The 17,144-nt window shown below is 32.5% G+C and overlaps 1 protein-coding gene and 1 long non-coding RNA gene across 4 annotated transcripts in view; one reads left to right on the top strand and one right to left on the bottom strand.

Moving 5' to 3' along the window:
* Nucleotides 1–16,901, bottom strand: part of LOC105347109 (protocadherin-11 X-linked) — a 32,296-nt gene extending 15,395 nt beyond the window's left edge. The window contains exons 1-2 of one of the 3 annotated variants that reach the window (XM_034448087.2): nt 16,724–16,901; nt 2,365–2,441 (exon numbers count right to left, since the gene is read on the bottom strand). The gene's annotated coding sequence lies outside the window, so the exon portion shown is untranslated. Of the gene's footprint in view, nt 1–2,364; nt 2,442–6,284; nt 6,399–13,619; nt 13,758–16,723 lie in introns of those variants that run through there. The other 2 variants (XM_011456015.4, XM_066075148.1) reach the window with 2 other exon arrangements.
* LOC117688007 (uncharacterized) lies at nt 9,648–11,681 on the top strand. The gene is made up of 3 exons (XR_004600789.2): nt 9,648–10,524; nt 10,782–10,856; nt 11,033–11,681. It is a non-coding gene; the product is annotated as an uncharacterized lncRNA (long non-coding RNA).
* Nucleotides 16,902–17,144: the final 243 nt, after the last annotated feature.

The raw sequence follows: 17,144 nt of genomic DNA, 5'->3' as shown, positions 1-17,144 counted from the left end.
TTTAACAAAAAGCATTAGAAGAGAAAAAAAAACACATTACCTTGAGTTTCTAAAAAAGTCTACAATTCTTTTTTTTGCTTTTGTTAGAGATTGTAAGTTTATAACTTGTGAGGTTTTTGTGTGAACTGAATTTAAACCAGTTCCCCCAAAAACAAAGTGGATAGAAATTCCCTAATACAAAAATCTTCTTGTTTCTTGATTTTTCCTTTAATTATTTTTCCAACAGTCAAACAGAAAACAATAAAAAAAAATACACCAAGGTTCTTTCCTCCCAAACATCTGCGAGATCAGATCAGATTTTGATAGGTTTCAGAGTTTTTCAGGCATGTGACCTATTAGATTTAGATAACAGTTTTAAAGTCCAGGTACTAATTTGATGTTCAATATTCCAATTTTATACCCTGGGATACTGAAATACTTTCCAGAAATTTAGCAGTGGGTCTTTTCCACTTCTCTTGCAAAAGATCCATGTTCTACAAGAAAGAACCATTCCGGGATTTAGTTTTGGTCGCTCCCCAATACCTGCCAATACCCCGATCATCCAAGACACATTTTTTTATCATCAAGCAACTACCCCAGGTCTGATCCTCAAGAGCCAATGTTATTCCGGTAAGACATAAGGTTAGAAATTGATTATTTAAACCTGTCACCTTTTTATCAAAACAAATGATAGGAGGATCTAGATTTAACATGATCTGAGGAAAAATATGCCATTAAACAAAGGGAATAGCTCAATATTTGTGCCCACTGTGAAGTGAAAATCTCCACTTAAATATGCTCAACCACTGTGATCGTGTTAGCCTCTCAAAAATAAGGGCCCAAACGTTATCATCGAGGACATGCTTGCTACAACACTTGAAATAAAATTCGTTTTTTCTAAAATCCTGATATCCTGGTGAGAAAAGCAGACAATATATTGAATATTTGGGAAATATGAAGTGCAGGTGTACGAAAGTTCACAAAATAGTTGAAATAGAGTCATTTCAGCTGAATTGAGTGAGAAAATACATTTTATACACGGAAATATTTCACTTGGCAAACTGAAAGATGTTCAGCACCTCAAGGCCTAAAATTAAAAGCGAGTCAATTAGCCATCTCCCGACAATGATAGAGGTTATGTCTCACTAAAATTCAAACAATAATTATCAGTCAATTTCATCAGTTAATTGTTCAACATGGATGAAGTGAAGAATTTGGCACTGACAAGCTAAGTTCGTTGGAATGGTCGGACAGGGAAGGGATTGAGAGTTGTGAGCAGGGTAGCTGGGGGATATTTTCCTACACATCAGATAGGTATTCTGTGATGTTTGTCTACCCTACACTCCACTAAACACTGATTGAACTTGGATAAGAGCTCGGACTGAGGGGCTACAGACTGATTTTACTTACACATGAGACCTCTCTCTCTGTCAACAGAACACAAACCTATGTCATGACCCCTCTCATCTCATCATTTTATTACATAAGCTTTTTATCAGGGAGGGGATAGAAAGTTAACCATCCATTAAAATATGCTTTGAGTGGGACAGGCTTACACAATCTGTGTTTTGAGAAGACCTGTTATGATATCAGCCTGACACTTGGGGTGAAATTGTTACACCAACAAACTGATGAGTGATAATGAACCAATAGTTACATTAACCAGAAATAACAACATTACAGTATAACTGTTATTTGCCCAAACGTCACAAAATTGGCACCTTTTCTACTTTGATCATATCACAACACTCCATACTTATATATGGATATTTACACATTTTCTTCATGGTCTATAATCATGCATTCAGATAATAATACAATGTATATACAAAAATTTGAATTTAAGATTATAATTATTTCATCCAAAAAAATTAACTTTCGAACTTATGATACTAAGTCAATTTATCTCAGCTACCAAAGTTCACAAAATGTACTGAGTATGATCAACCTGGAAAAATACTTCACCAAATTATGCAAATGGACAGAAACATTTAGATCCTTATTTCTTACATTAACAAGCTGTTAAATATCTATAAATTTGAAACAGAACAATAAGACTGACATGAAATGAAAGTTAGGTCAATTACCATTTATTAAAAATGTTTGGCCGCAAGAGCTGATTTTTACAGATAGATGTAAATGGAAGACGGACATTAAAGGCTACGGTGACCTCAACCAAACATAGAGCTACTTAGGAGTCGAATAACTTCAATCAAAATACCTTGTGACCTAGGGGAACAAAGGTACCGTTCTCCAGTGAAAGTTTAGTTTATCATTGGGAAAATGTTCCGTATGATACATATCTTGAAGAAAAATCTTGCTATAGTCATCAGCATCTCAAATTTTTTAGATGCCGAAAAATAAGACGACATTAAATTGACTTACTGTTGAAAATCAGTGATGCTTAAGTTGTCAGGAGTTGAACTGTTTCAAGGAAATTGAAATCCTGGCTGCTGGATTTCCTACAAAAATTGTAAAAAGAAAAAATTCTGCTCAGTCGCTTAACATAAACATAAAAAATGTTTATTGAACTGAAAACCAAAAGGTGTAGATAAACAAAGATATGCATCTGTACATTACACAGTGATCGAGTGATTGACACCTGAAAACCGACAGAGGCAACCAATGATATTGGACCATACCTTTTGCTCCACAATGCTTCACTCTGCTACCGCCAAAACAACAGATAAAAAATAACAGTAGTTTCTTATTTTTTTTTTCTCTCTGTTAGTTTAACCCTTTGATTCTTAATGTACATTTAATAAGTAGTCCTCATACTTTCTAATTGTCAAGTAAAATCTTGTGCCTCTATGTGTGTTCAATGTTTGTAAATAGTGCCTTTGAATGAAATCATAATGGAACCGACAGGAAATTGGTAGGTTTGTCCGTCTTTTCTGAACTGGTTTATTTGCCCAGCACTTGTGTCAGACTTCCTTTGGAAACAAAAAATGTTACTTTGAACAAGACCATCCACTTTCGTCATCTTTTCATCTAATGAGAATTGTCAAAGCTCCGCAATGAACAATACTCATAAAGCAAAACTGTGAACAATTATGAACGTCTTGTGGAATGAAATAAATCATTTTACAAGGATTTTACAAAACTTTCATCGGCATGATAAAATTCTAACTGTTTCATTGATCACAGCATGAAGGTTGGCTCCCTCTCTAATTTCGCATTATTCTATCGAAATTTGAAGGACATATTCATTTGAAATAATTAATGCTCTGTTTGTGGACGGGTCAGTTTTTGATTAAAAATATGAAGTTAGAGGTTTGATGGCACACTGATGGGTGGAGAGTTAATGGAGCCATTTAACAACTACTGGGTTACTAATGAGCTTTAAATGACTCCATTTCTATGTTTACATAGGTTCCCCATTCCAACTGAATAAAAAAAAATCAGGTATTTTTCATTTTCACCTGAGTAATGACTTCTATAAATTACTTTCTCACTTATCATGGATTTATCAAAGATTTTTATCTCCCTGATTGTCAATGAAATATGTACCCTATCTCATGACTATCGATAAAAAAAAGAAAGAAGCAAAACCATTTTGGAGAAAGGCCCATAAAAAAATGTGCAATTAGCTTCCATCTTAATATGATATTTCATAACTCTATTAGTATAAAAAGTAATTACACTATACCCGGACCTGAGCGTTTCCTATTCCTGTTGATTAAAAAGTTGACACATTAAAGGGAAAAGGGCTAACACCTTTTCTAAAAGGTAACGTGTAGGGACACACCTTGGATTTGGCAGGTAGCTATACGCAGCATTTGATCGCTTCTTTTCACTTCAAATGAACATTGGTGACCCATACATATCCCCAAACTTCACAAAATCCCATCTGGGGCTCTTTTGCAAAAAATCATTTGGGCAGAAAAAATATTTAAAACAAATTTCTCAGTAGCTCTTAGACTTGTTTCTTCTTATGCGAGATTAATACAGCAGTGGGGACATGACTGGTGTAGCGATATTTGCATCTAACGATGATCGATGCCGCAGCTGTCAGCAACAATTGTCAACAGTTCGCATGATTAGCTTCAACGTCAGATCATTTGTCAGTGATTAGGAACGAATGATTTCATCCACAAGATCCCCCCATTCATGCCCCCCCTTATTTGAATACAAAATTTAAAATTGCACTTTTTTTAATGTGTATGGCTTTCTAAGAGGAAACAATGATTGTGACTTCTGACAACCCGATATTGCGAGCTATAAATTACATCTGCCCATTCTTACCAAATCTTCTGAAAAAATGAAGGGAAATTGTGCTAGAAATGAATTTCATAGGTCAGTAAATATTCTTTAATGTTCCCATTCCTCTTTTTTATTGTGTGAGAGAATAGCTTAACATTTTTGCATAAAGGTTGACTCTAAGGAAATTGTAACATGCAAAGAATTAACTTTTCAGACATTTTTTGATTTGCTTATCAATTTATTGATTATTCAGATTTCTTGGTGTATATATAAATTGTTGAAATATGATTTGGTAAAAAAGAACTGAATTCTATCAACTAAAACTTTCCTGACCTAGAATGAGTACATAATACATCACAAAATGTTGGCCGTTCTCATAGGTCACTTCACATGTATAATCTGGCCGTTGCCCCTTGTATTTTGCTTAATTACATATGCACATTTTGGCACATTATATCAAAAATGATTAACTGACAAAGCAATGCTTTGGGAACTGTTTGAATCACCATCTTTGTGGTTTTTATATCCCTGGTATATACTTACTCAGTTTAGCACTTCAAAACCAGCAGGGACCAGGAGATCATCTTTAAATCGGCCAGAAAAACCAATCAGATTATGTGTTCAAATACTTAAGCTCAGACAATGATACGGCAAATCCATTAACAAAACATTAAATGACGACCATTGAGTCTGCAGTCATTGCCAAGTATTGACACCGCCAACGAAAAGGACTTTTTTCAAATGTTCGCAAATAAATCCTTGTCCATTTTTAAGCACTTGCATTTAAAGCGTTTTCACAATGCTATTCAAATCCTTACAAAATATCCAATAACTCATTTTGTAGGATTAATACTCCAGTTAATTTTTTTCCAAAAACTTCAACAGATCTTAATCAGATTTAAAATTAAATCTGTTTTCGTGAAATGAGATTTAAATCTTTACAGTCTTTGCAACAAAAGGTTTTCTCTTGATTACCATTTTACGTGTTTTTCAATTTAAAAAACAGAAAGTGTTTTGGCTTCATTGTTCAATGTTGATTTTATACACACGATATTGGGTCGTAATTCCTTTCAATGGATCTGACAGATTGACCACAGAAAAGATATTTAAATAAACTTCTTTGCCCTGCTAGGGTAAATTGTGCAATTATTGCATTTCAAAACCACTCTTACATTTAAATGCAACTGACCAGTGTAAATTTTGAGCTTTATATATTTTCCAAATTAGAATATAAGAGATTGATACGATTATCAGTTATATATTTTGTTGCTAAAACACATACTGGGTACAAATATATTTTTGTAATTTGACTTCTTTGCTGCAAGAATTATAAAATTTAACTAGAACAGGCCACATTTTAAGGAAAAGAAAAGAATACACAAACTGCAAGTTAAACAAAGATAGCCTAATTTAGTACATGTATTATACACCCTGGGAGTTTGACGGGACCAATGTATATGGGCAGTTATTTCCAGTACAGGTGAGAACCTATTGTCACCTGTTGATGCTATCACACTGGACCAGTTACCAGGGGGAACTACTGACATATGGCTGTTGTCTGCCCAACCAATCCCATTAATGTCTGTAAAACACTGGCTCTGTAGCTTTATGTAAGCCTTGGGATTTATCTGGACCGATTTAGATGAGATATTTACTTCATAAAACAATATAAAAAAATATAAGGATTGATTTTTATTGCAGGATTCTTTATAGAATAAAAATTTTGGGTTTTTAAAATTTTTTTCCATACTGCTAGTTTAAGGCAATTAAATTATGATAAATATCATATTGATATGTGATTCAAAGATAAGAAAACATATTTGAGGGCTATCTATAGACAGTAAAACATTGCAGCACTAGTAGCTGTTTTAAAAATATTAGCAGTGGAAACTCACAAGGACACATAAAAGGAAATAATCAGATTAAAAGAGGAAATAATTTAGCAATTTCCTCCACTGAAAATCACACACCATGCAGCTACCAATTAGCTATAGATCTCTACTCTTCATTTCATATAGCTTTCTTTAATTTGTGAATTATCAAAAGTAACTCTATATCACAATAAATTTTAGTAGATTGATATAATTTGTAAATTTTCATACCTGACGTATATGAGAATGTATTCCCTGAACTGATCAGCCGTGGCAAAAGAAATTCAACCTGGGGGCACTTCTGTTTGCCGACCTGGTCACTCAAGATATAATTGGTTTAAATTGTCTCTTCAGGATTCCCCAGAAACTGCTTTGTTTACAATTGTCTACCTAATAAAAGGGACCTTTGGGGACCCCCAATGTCAGACTAACAAACAGTATACTTCTAATCAAGGGGAGACAAATCATGCATGTAAAGACTTCTATTCTCAATGGCATATAAAAAGAAAATATCAATCTGGTAAAGAGAATAACTGTTTTCATGACACTTTTATTGTTATTCACTAGATGCATAGCCAGGAAAGAGTGTATCAATTAAATTGTGTCAACATTGTTGATAGGATTTTTGGTGATTAAACCATTTCCATTCAAAGGTTCCCAGCTACAAGAGAAACATTTCAATATACGTTTAATTATGCGAGGGTGTCGAAGATGACGGCACAAAACGGAAAGCAAACAAGCCTGTCTCCTGCTGATATAGACTGCAGACGACCATTCCTAAATGCATTGAAGACCCTAAATCCTGACAACAGGTAGAACAAAGTCGAGATTTTGTGTCAAATCTCACAGATTTTTAATACATCTCCAAGAAGCAGGTGCCAAACAATTAAGACAGACTAAACTGTAATTACATAAATTCTAACACCATTTTAATTGATGGGAAGTGATTTATAGATTTCCCTTGCCAAAGAGAGCTTAAGTCTTCTACTGTAAGACATAATATAAAGCATAGTAAAGGTGTGTTAATTGTTCGGGGGTTCTCTGACTCACAGATCAAAGCACAGAATAGAAATGTCGACCAAATAAATTGTTTTGTTACAAGCTAATCTCTTTCTCAAAAGTCAAAATCTTAGCAAATACTAGTTTTTCTAGCTAGCTAAGATCAACTATTAAACATTTGAAATGCTTGGCAGCCAAGCCCTCATCTTGTTAAATAAAGGACACAATATTTATAACATAATACATGCTGATTTCAGAAGTAAAATCCAGTAAAATATACTGGATACCAACTACTGTGGAATCATTAAAATTCGTGGGGGCCAAATTTCATGGATTGCTTAAATTTTACAGGTTCGAGGGGACGTAATTTCGTGTTCTTTCGTATACATACAAAAGGATTATGACTTTATAGCCCTAGTGTATTAGTTCGTGGGGGTGTATATTCGTGGATGAGATGTAGCCATGAATTCCACGAAAATTGAGCCACCACGAAATCTAATGATTCCACAGTAGTTGTCAATTTCCATTAGTGTTGTCCCCTGAACATTAAAATTTTGATCTTAATATTTTGGATAAAAAAAAACAGTCCCCCTACATCATTATATTTTTACTTATTGTCCTTTTTCTGAATTATATTTTCATAATGTTCTATCCTTCTAATAGAGATGCAACATAACAAAAGTATGTTAATTAAAGCTACTCAGATAATCCATTTTTTAAAGATCTTTTGATAATTACATATACTGGTAGTAATTATAAAGAAAACAATTCTAATGATTGATGTACTTTTCTTTTTAAACTTTGAACAGTGTGCCCTAAATATTCACAATGACAACCTCATTGATCAGAATAGGGCAATTTCTGTTAAATGTTTGGGAGGGATACATCCTTATTAGATCTGCTCTTTCTATGGATCATAAATTTATAACCAAAATGGATAAAAATTCAGATTGAGCGGACACAAGGGAAAAACCGGAAAATCATAAATCAAATGGCTAATGACAAAAACTACCTATGGGCAGAGACTGTGACAGAGAGAAAGTTACAGAAGCACTGAAAAAAGCGGGCATGATTATGATCAATGTAAGCAACGTCACTCAATCGGTTAAAGTGTTTACTCTGTGTAATAAGGTACAAGCCCCACTGACCACTTATGGTGGTGATTATATCAGCTGAAATGGAATAATATTTTCTTTTAATTTATGAAGGTCGATTGTGTTTTTGTGGGGAGAGTTTATAGCTGCTGGCCGTAAAGCTTTCCTAGATGGAGCCAGATAGGAAGTGGGATGACGGGGCATGCTGTCCACAGCACTCAAAAAAAATTATTTATTTTTTTAATCCCCCAAAGCCCATCTCAAGGAGAGATAGATTAATCAGTCATAAACTCTGACTTTCATGTCTTTATGCCATCAAGTCATCTTCCCACGAGGAATCATCATTCTGCTCACTTTTTTTTTCTTTCTATTCTTATTTTGTTCTAGGTGCATTTTGGCGACACAATTTTATGTAGCTCACTAAAGGCAAGTTTATTCATATTAATGCTCATCTAAATCTAGCTTAAGTAAACGTTTTTCAGAAATTTCAGAAATTTCTTTTTAAGAAGTTTGACCAATGTGTTAGTTGATAAGAAAGCTAATACACTTACAAAGGAGATAATGAAAGTCTTAAATAATTCAGCCTCCCACTTTGTGTCTTTATATAACTGCGACCAGGGACACAATCAAGTCCCAATCCCACCAGAAAGTAAACTTATGGTCGCTCATAAAAACTGGTCTCAATTGCTACACCTTTTACGGAGAGGCTTTGCTCGATTTAATTGAACAAGTTTGTGTATTGAAAAAGAAGAGTTAATTATAACAGCATAAAGAAGTCTGGAGGAATTTATCAGCCAACTTCAAACTTTTAATCAAAATGTACACAATTTATCGTCGCCATTTGTCCATTTGGTGGTACATGTTTGGATACCACTGAGAAAGCTGGGATACCTTGCCCTCATGAAAAAAATTTTCTGAAAATTTCCTTAAATTCACTGAAATATATCTGAATCATATCTGAAAAATTGCTTACTACCATTTTGTGCCTCTGAACCAGTTCTGAACACATTTCAGCAACATTGCTGAACTGTCTGAAAAATCTGAATTGTTCTGAATTTGTCTGAAAAATCTGAACTGCTTTGAAAATTGCTGAAACAGTCTGAACTCTATCTGTATAGTGCTAAAACAGTCTGAACTATTCTGAATATTGCTGAAACAGTCTGAACTATTCTGAATATTGCTGAAACAGTCTGAACTATTCTAAATATTGCTGTAATACTCTATATTAAGCATTACCATAATCCTAATGTAATTTTTTGTCTGAAACAATTGTTTAAAATCCGTTGGAATTTTGATGCTGATCAATTGTTATAAATATGAAATTTAATGCTATTTAAATGCTGAAATATGTCTGCAATTGAATACCGGCATTCCAAACTGATGCACTTTTCAGAAAAGAATTAAATTTCACCAATATTTCATTTAAATAAAACAAAAAAACTTATAACAGATTATTTCAAATGGCGCTGAAAATGTGTGAATTCACGTATCAATGTGTACCATAATTTTACTAATTTAATAATTAGCTAACTGTTATAATGACAGTTATACCATTATAGCTCCTCTTTGTAACTTAGTTCTCTCTAGCAGATATACAAGTTAATACTACAGTATATAATTTGTTTCAGGAGTGATTGTTTACCTCGTTTATTTAGTGTGCAAGTTGAAACACAAAATTTCGTTTACGAGCGATTGGCATTGCTGTAGCAAAAAACTGATGAGCATTTAACAGACACGTAATAAAACTGTTTCTTGACATTTCCCAAAGGTCCATTCACAAAATCATTCATTTCTTATCTGCAAAAACACCTGCACTCAACCTGCAACTTCGCTCGGACTTTGAAGTGTCCGCCATTGTTAATGAGGTATCGAAGCAATTCGTCACCGTTACATAACGCTCACTGAACTTCAATACATAAAAGTCATTCTATTACATCAAAACGAAGATTTTTTTAAATCAAAATTACAATACAAATTATAGCAACAAACTAGGATGCGAACGTTTTGTTTTCAATGTTACCAAAATGAATTAAAAAGAAATTAAACAAAAAATTGGGGAGGGGTGAAATTAAATAGTAACAACTTGAGTACTATTAAAAGACAACTAGTTTCTGACAGTTCTATGTCTGCTTTTAAAGCTATTTGATTCAATTTCCCAGGTATTTATAATAGTTTTGCATATATTTAAACCAACTGTAAATGATTAACTTATTTTCAATCCGGAATTATATCGGATTATCATCGAGTTGTTTTGCATACACTACGTCACTTCCGCCCAATGATGACGCACTTTTGATGGGAGCTACAAGCAGACGGATTTGAAAATTCAAGGATTTATACATCAATTGATGTTTTATAGCGGGATATTTCTAAAAGAGGTAGGGTACACTATAAATTAAAAGCCATTAATTGATATATGGAGACATTTATTCATGTGATAAATGTTGTTTTTTTTGTATTTAAAGATAATTTAATGATTGAATTGTAAACAATGTTTGTAATCTACACACATTCTAATGTTATGCTACAAATAAGTCTTATGATTGAATGAAATATGCCAAGCTGTAATCTCATGTAATATATGATGCATAGGAACATTACATTGTATATAGATTGTTTTTTGCACCACTCATAGTTGCTGATCATATGCAGAAAAAAAATAGGGAAGCTGAGACCTGCAAAAACTGTTCCCAAAATAACGATGATAAAGGTGAGAAAAAAATGGAATGTATATTTATATTGTACATGTATATTCTAATTTGCATGTATAAATTTGCATTAAAGGTTAATAAATCTCTTAATTAAAAAAATAGCATTATGATTATCAGAAAACATGTAAAATCTTGCATGTTAATTAAATCATAAATTCCTGTATTTCTGTTTCAGGATGGTAAAAAAATCAAACTGCACAATTTAGAAGCATTAGGACATTTAAAGAAGTTTCAGGGAGAGGCAGATAAGTGATGTGGGAAAAATGTATATTTAGAAAAATATGAATAAATTTAATTTGCTTGAAAATCCTATTCATTTGTACTTCTTTTCATTTTTGATAGATTACAGAGGTAATAGAATAGTGCTGAAATAGTGATGAATATTCGCTGATAAGGTTCTGTAATATTGCTGAAAATTTTCTTAAAAGATGCTGTTATTTTACTGAAAATTTGCTGCAATATTGCTGAAACAGCACTGAAATTGTGCTGAAGAATTATTGATTTGTTGCTGAATTGTGTCTTAAATACTGCTGAAACATTGCTGAGTAATTGCTGGAAAATTTTCTGAACTTTGCTGAATGCTGAAAACTGTCTGGAATGTTTCAAATTCAGACAGATTTCAGAATAGTATTATTTGCTGAAAAAATACTGAAATATTGCTGAAATTTTTGCTGATTTTTTGTTCAGCACTTTCTGAAATCTGTCTGGAATGTTCCAATTTCAGTCAGATTTCAGATATAGAATTCAGAAAAATTTCAGATAATATTCAGAACAAAATCAGCAAGAAATTCATATATGTTTCAGCAAAAAATTTACATGAGGGCGGTCTTTACCAATGGAGACAGTTTACCTCATAAACTTACTGGCCAATTTATTGTTAAAATATACCTGAAGATTGAAATCAACAAATTCAGAAGGAAAAGAATCCGAACTTTCAAAGTAAACTGCCAATATCAAAAGAATTATATACAGGTTTCTTGTCCTTTGCAATTATAGAAGCTAGACTGGAAAGAAAATCTTTGTTAAAATATTTGGTGATCATTAAAGTCACCGGCTAATTTCAGAGAATTAAGCTACCAGATAAAGTAAATCAATGCAAGTTTTTGTTGATATTTAGATTTAAAACAGTGATTAGAGAGGGAAAAGATGAAAATCTGTTTTATTTTAAATCAGTGAAACATTTAATCAATTCAGATCTACTCGTAGACTTGACCACAAACAAACCTCGATCACTGACAAGTTCAGGCATTCCTGAACGATCCACCATCGAATAAGAAAAGAGGCCATGACTCATTATTAACATGTTTGATTGATTGAGGTCTCGACTAAAGAACGAAAATCGCACCATGTAACATGAAATGGATACCCAATGATATTTATTATCTATCCTGTACACTTACATGTATGTTAAACACTTAACAAGGACAGAAAATGGATAATTCTAAAAAAAAACCAAAAAACACCCAATATTTCTATCGAATTTCCTTGATAAAATCAAATGGCGTAAATGCTTCAAAAATTATTAAGGATGTCAAGCTTTTGAATTTTTTTCTTGACACTTTTAGCTTTTGTTTCTTTAAAGTAATTATAGGTAAACAATTAAGAATAACCTTGCCCTTACCATTCGAAAAAGTGACAGTCTAAGTCCTCACGTGAAAAATAAGACTAAGAGAATTTCTCAATAAAGAAAATACTTTGATGATGAATCAAAGCATCATATCATCAATAGATATCAGAGAAACTATGGCATTCGTCCTTGCAACCAACTTGTATACCTCACACTATGAAACAAACAATCAAAACTACCGGTACCTTAATACAACAACTAAATTTAATCATGAGCAGATAAACATCAAATTTTGCTCACCCAGCCCGCTCAATTCACTACATATAGTAAGTTTGCATGATGAATCTAAGAAGAAAGCATATTAAAAAGATAAAAATCTAAGAAAACCAACATGTTTAAAATAAACGAAAGGCACCTGTAGCACAAATTGAGTGATTTTAAATAAAACTTGCGCTTTTGCCAAAGTGTCACCTCTGATCGGTCTGAAATGTACAAACCTGAAGCATGAAATGGGCTCAAAGCTCTGAATAAAGGTTCTCCTGTTATAACTGATCAACAAAAAAGATAGCTTTCATTTTTCAGTCTTACTTTTCCTTCCATCATTGAGCTTTGACACTAGAGATCAGTATATGATGTTTGCTTGTACCTAAAAACTGGAGTTGAATCTTCAAGCGGTGACCCTATCAACTGTCACAGACAAGCAGCTTATTTACCAAAGTCACATAACAATCTAAATTTTGTTTACAAAATAATTATCTAAAATTGACAATAAGTTATATTATTAATTTTTAAAACCTCAAACTTCTAAAAAATTCACTGTTATTTCTGAGACACTGAAAATTAAAATGAAAGAGAAAATTCAGTGACCATGGTACAATTAAAATTTATTATACATTTTCATTGGTGAGCAAGGTAAATATCAATTCAAATGAACCTCTATACATACAAAGTACATGTATGTTGTCAACAAAATATTGATACCTAGAAATCTATGAGTGATATAACACCAGCAGGTTCCTACAGGTATTAAGATACAAATGATACTAGAAAAATATTCATTCATTTTTTACCCTTTTATGGATTAAAGATTTATCAATATTGTTGTCCTTGAATTAGTACACATTTCATGAAGAAAGGCATAACACTCCAGAAAATGGCTTTTTAAAACTACATATTAATCAATTCCCAAACTTACCTGCTCAATGTTCATTTACCAAAGAAGTCTTGATTATTTGAAGTCATTCACAGAAACTTCAAACCACTTTTGAAATGATGCTCATTATTGTTCTAACTGAACTATCTAACTCTTTCCCACTTCAAACTTCCGCTACAATAATATTTATTTCATTAATCACCTATTCTAAATTAGTGTCTTTGTAATGTGAACTATAGGCATTTAACTCTTTAATGGAGACTGGTTAACTAGGAATCAATCGGGTTTTCGTACAAATGTATCGCTCGTATTAATCTGATTTACCACAAAAACGTACTGTGCGAGGTAAACAATGAATATGGGTTGTGTAGCTGGTGACTGAGCCAGATCTAATGTCAGTAGAAATAAATCTAATATCATTACACACATCTAACCTACTCCTGTGTGCCACCATACCCACACACAAATTGTTTACGATACCCCACATTCCAAATAATAAACAAATACATAGAGGATATATAGTAAATAATGATGAAAAGTTTTGTTATCTAGAAAAATTGAAAAATGTACCAGTGTGTACTCGCTTATACTTGATTGTAAATTCTACCAGTAACCTTGTTTTATTAATAACAATGGATTAACCTGTAAATGATTAAAATCTAATTCCGGTTGTAACATGACATTGTATTGGCCAAAAAATCTAGTTTATATGATGTTTCAGTACGCCATTTGTCAAAAAGGTATCATTTCAGTTGGTGTTCATCAATGATCTTTTTTTTTTAGAACAGATAATGCATGGTCATTTTTAAAGACAAATTAAAAATCTGTTTTTTTAATTCCAGTAAGTAGAAAATTAAATTAATTTGGAGGAGGGACAAAAACAATAGTACCGGTAATGTAGCCATGCAGTCAATAGTAATTTTAACCGTTTTTTTGAGAGCCCATGGACATTTTTTTTTTCATCCCTACTACTAGCCTCTGAGTCAACTAAGCATTGTACCCTTACTATACTTTTACAATAAATTCTTTCCATTCATCATTTATTTATTTATATTTACTACCTCAACCTCAATTCTTCACCTAAAAATTACCACGCAAAGTGAATAAAATGTGAAATTCTACACCTTAAGATATTTTTAAAGGTTTTTTTTAATTGGATCAAGTTATTATCTAATTTAATAATACTTGTATATTGATATCCAGAAAATCCCACGTACATCAGAACCTTTATAATCATACAAGTTTTAACAGACTGTTTGTCTTATTTTCAAATATCTTACAACCACAAAATGATTCAGGATAACTCGCTACACGAGACCGTACAATGGATTGTCAATACAATGTCCCATACCTTGTATTGTTATCCGGGTTAAAAGTGTATCGCAATCAATCTACCAATTAAATGAATTAAACCGAGTGGACTGGTTGACTCATTAATGATTGCTCGTTAGTGTGATCACGGAAAAGAGACAAGGTGATATATATCTCATACATCCCTTCCAATGTTGCGATAAAACTCGATAACACCTGAACGCTGCCTCAAAGCAATTAAATGCTCCACTGTTTTTCAAAAAAGTGCCTGCTCCAAAAAATGGTGAGGTTTTGTGTGGCTTGAATTTGTCTTACAGACCCTCAAGTTAGAAGTTAGACATAAGTTATGATATAAAACAGATATCATCTTGTGATTCTGTTAGGATAAACACCCAGGCAGATAAAATAGTGACAGTCAATGGAATCACACATACGATCACACTTTATCTGACAATTTGTGAGAAGTTTGTCAGAATTAAAGTTTTGTTTAACAAATGTGGGTTCCCCTCTGATTTGGTTGTGTTTGTACAGACCTTGTGGGGTCAAAGAGACTATTGAATTAGTGTCTGTGATTTAAAAAATGTTATCTTTTAATATCTTATATCTGTATACACTGTAGATATAGATTTTTTAAGATAATGCAGTTATTATTTACAATTAATTATACAGCATAAATATGATAAATACCGGTACGTTGATCAAGTGGGTAATGTAAGTTTTAAATAACACATCACATAAATTTCTTAAATTTATAGAATGATTATTGAAGTTGTTAAATGTCTAAGAATTTAAGGTTTGTGGAAAAAGTGAAAGAATAAGAAAGAAATTAAAGTTACAAAAAAAACCCATTTTTGATCACAAATTACCACTTCAAAATGTATAATGCATATAAACTTATGATGCATTGAACACTTTTTTATCAGTTGATGTGGCATTTTAACGCAACATTTGATGCTTTATGAAGTTGTTACTATGTAATGAAACAGAGACATCAAAAACCCTTCCACAATAACACATTAAAGATAACATCTGGTAATAAAAAAAAGCCAAATCACTGAAAATTTTAAAAGGGTTTGGCATAACAACAGTGTATGATTTATATGTGTAAAATGCACAATTAAGATATTAAGATATTTTCAAAGCAGCAGGTGTCCAATTTTGATATACAACTCTCAGCAACCTACCAGTATTAACGAAAGTGTATTTATCTGACGTGATCTGATCTTCACTTTGATAGCACTGATATCAAAGATTTTATTTACAAGAGTAAGTATATCTATATATGTTAAAACTATTTTATTGGGCATGAAAATATACATCAGCAAAATTTGTGTGAATTATTCTATTTAGCACAGCTTTTATACATGCATCTATAAGTGTGTTTGTATGCTTTCAATAAAGTTGTTTTTCTTGATATAAATCTACTAATGAGCCCACACAAGGCAAAAGCACAAATACATTAAGATTTTGACCTTTGATATATATCTATAAATGAAAAGAAGGAAACAAGTTTGATGAATTGTGCCAGGATAACCTAATTATTTTTCATCTTATTTAACAATAAATTTTAATTTTCAATTGAAATACTTCAGGTTCCCTGTACAACACTTGCCTGTCTGCTCTTGCCTGGCTGAATAACAAAAATTCCCATCCTAAGATGTTTTATCAATATTCCAAGTTGTTTGTAAATTATCCAATATTTTTTGGTTCATTAGAAATTCTTTTAAAACTTCATACATGTACATAGATGCTGTTATGCTGTTGAGAGTAAATAGCTGCATGGCAATTGAGCATTCAGGCTCAGTGAATAATGGATTAAAACAAAAGCATCTTACCACAAGTCTTTTCCACAAGTACTCACAAAGTACACAGGTATATAGGTCACAGTCCCCTGGGATTCTCTGGACAAGTGAGAGAAGATTTGTCACCTTAGGTGTCACAAAGTCCCCTGAGAGAGAGGTAAGGGGTCCCGCTTGAATGAACTACAGACATCATTAGCACCCTCTCCGTCGTAAGTGGAAGGTGACCAATGCACTGGACCTGGGTACATAAAATGTAAATCGTTTTAAAAATTTGACATGATTTATTGGAAACAATCTTCAAAATCAACTGAAATGGCTGTTTTAAAAAAGTTTGTGAAATCATTCTGGCATATGATATTTTCTTTAACTAAATGACTTTACTCAGGCAAAAGAAAATAATCAGAGAAAATTGAAATTTTCTCCATTTATTTGCAAATCACATCTGAGTTTGCTC

Source organism: Magallana gigas, chromosome 2 (assembly GCF_963853765.1).
Source record: "Magallana gigas chromosome 2, xbMagGiga1.1, whole genome shotgun sequence".
Classification (NCBI taxonomy): domain Eukaryota; kingdom Metazoa; phylum Mollusca; class Bivalvia; order Ostreida; family Ostreidae; genus Magallana; species Magallana gigas.
The sequence above is the reverse complement of the archived record's forward strand: the minus strand, read 5'-3'. Positions and strand labels throughout refer to the sequence as shown.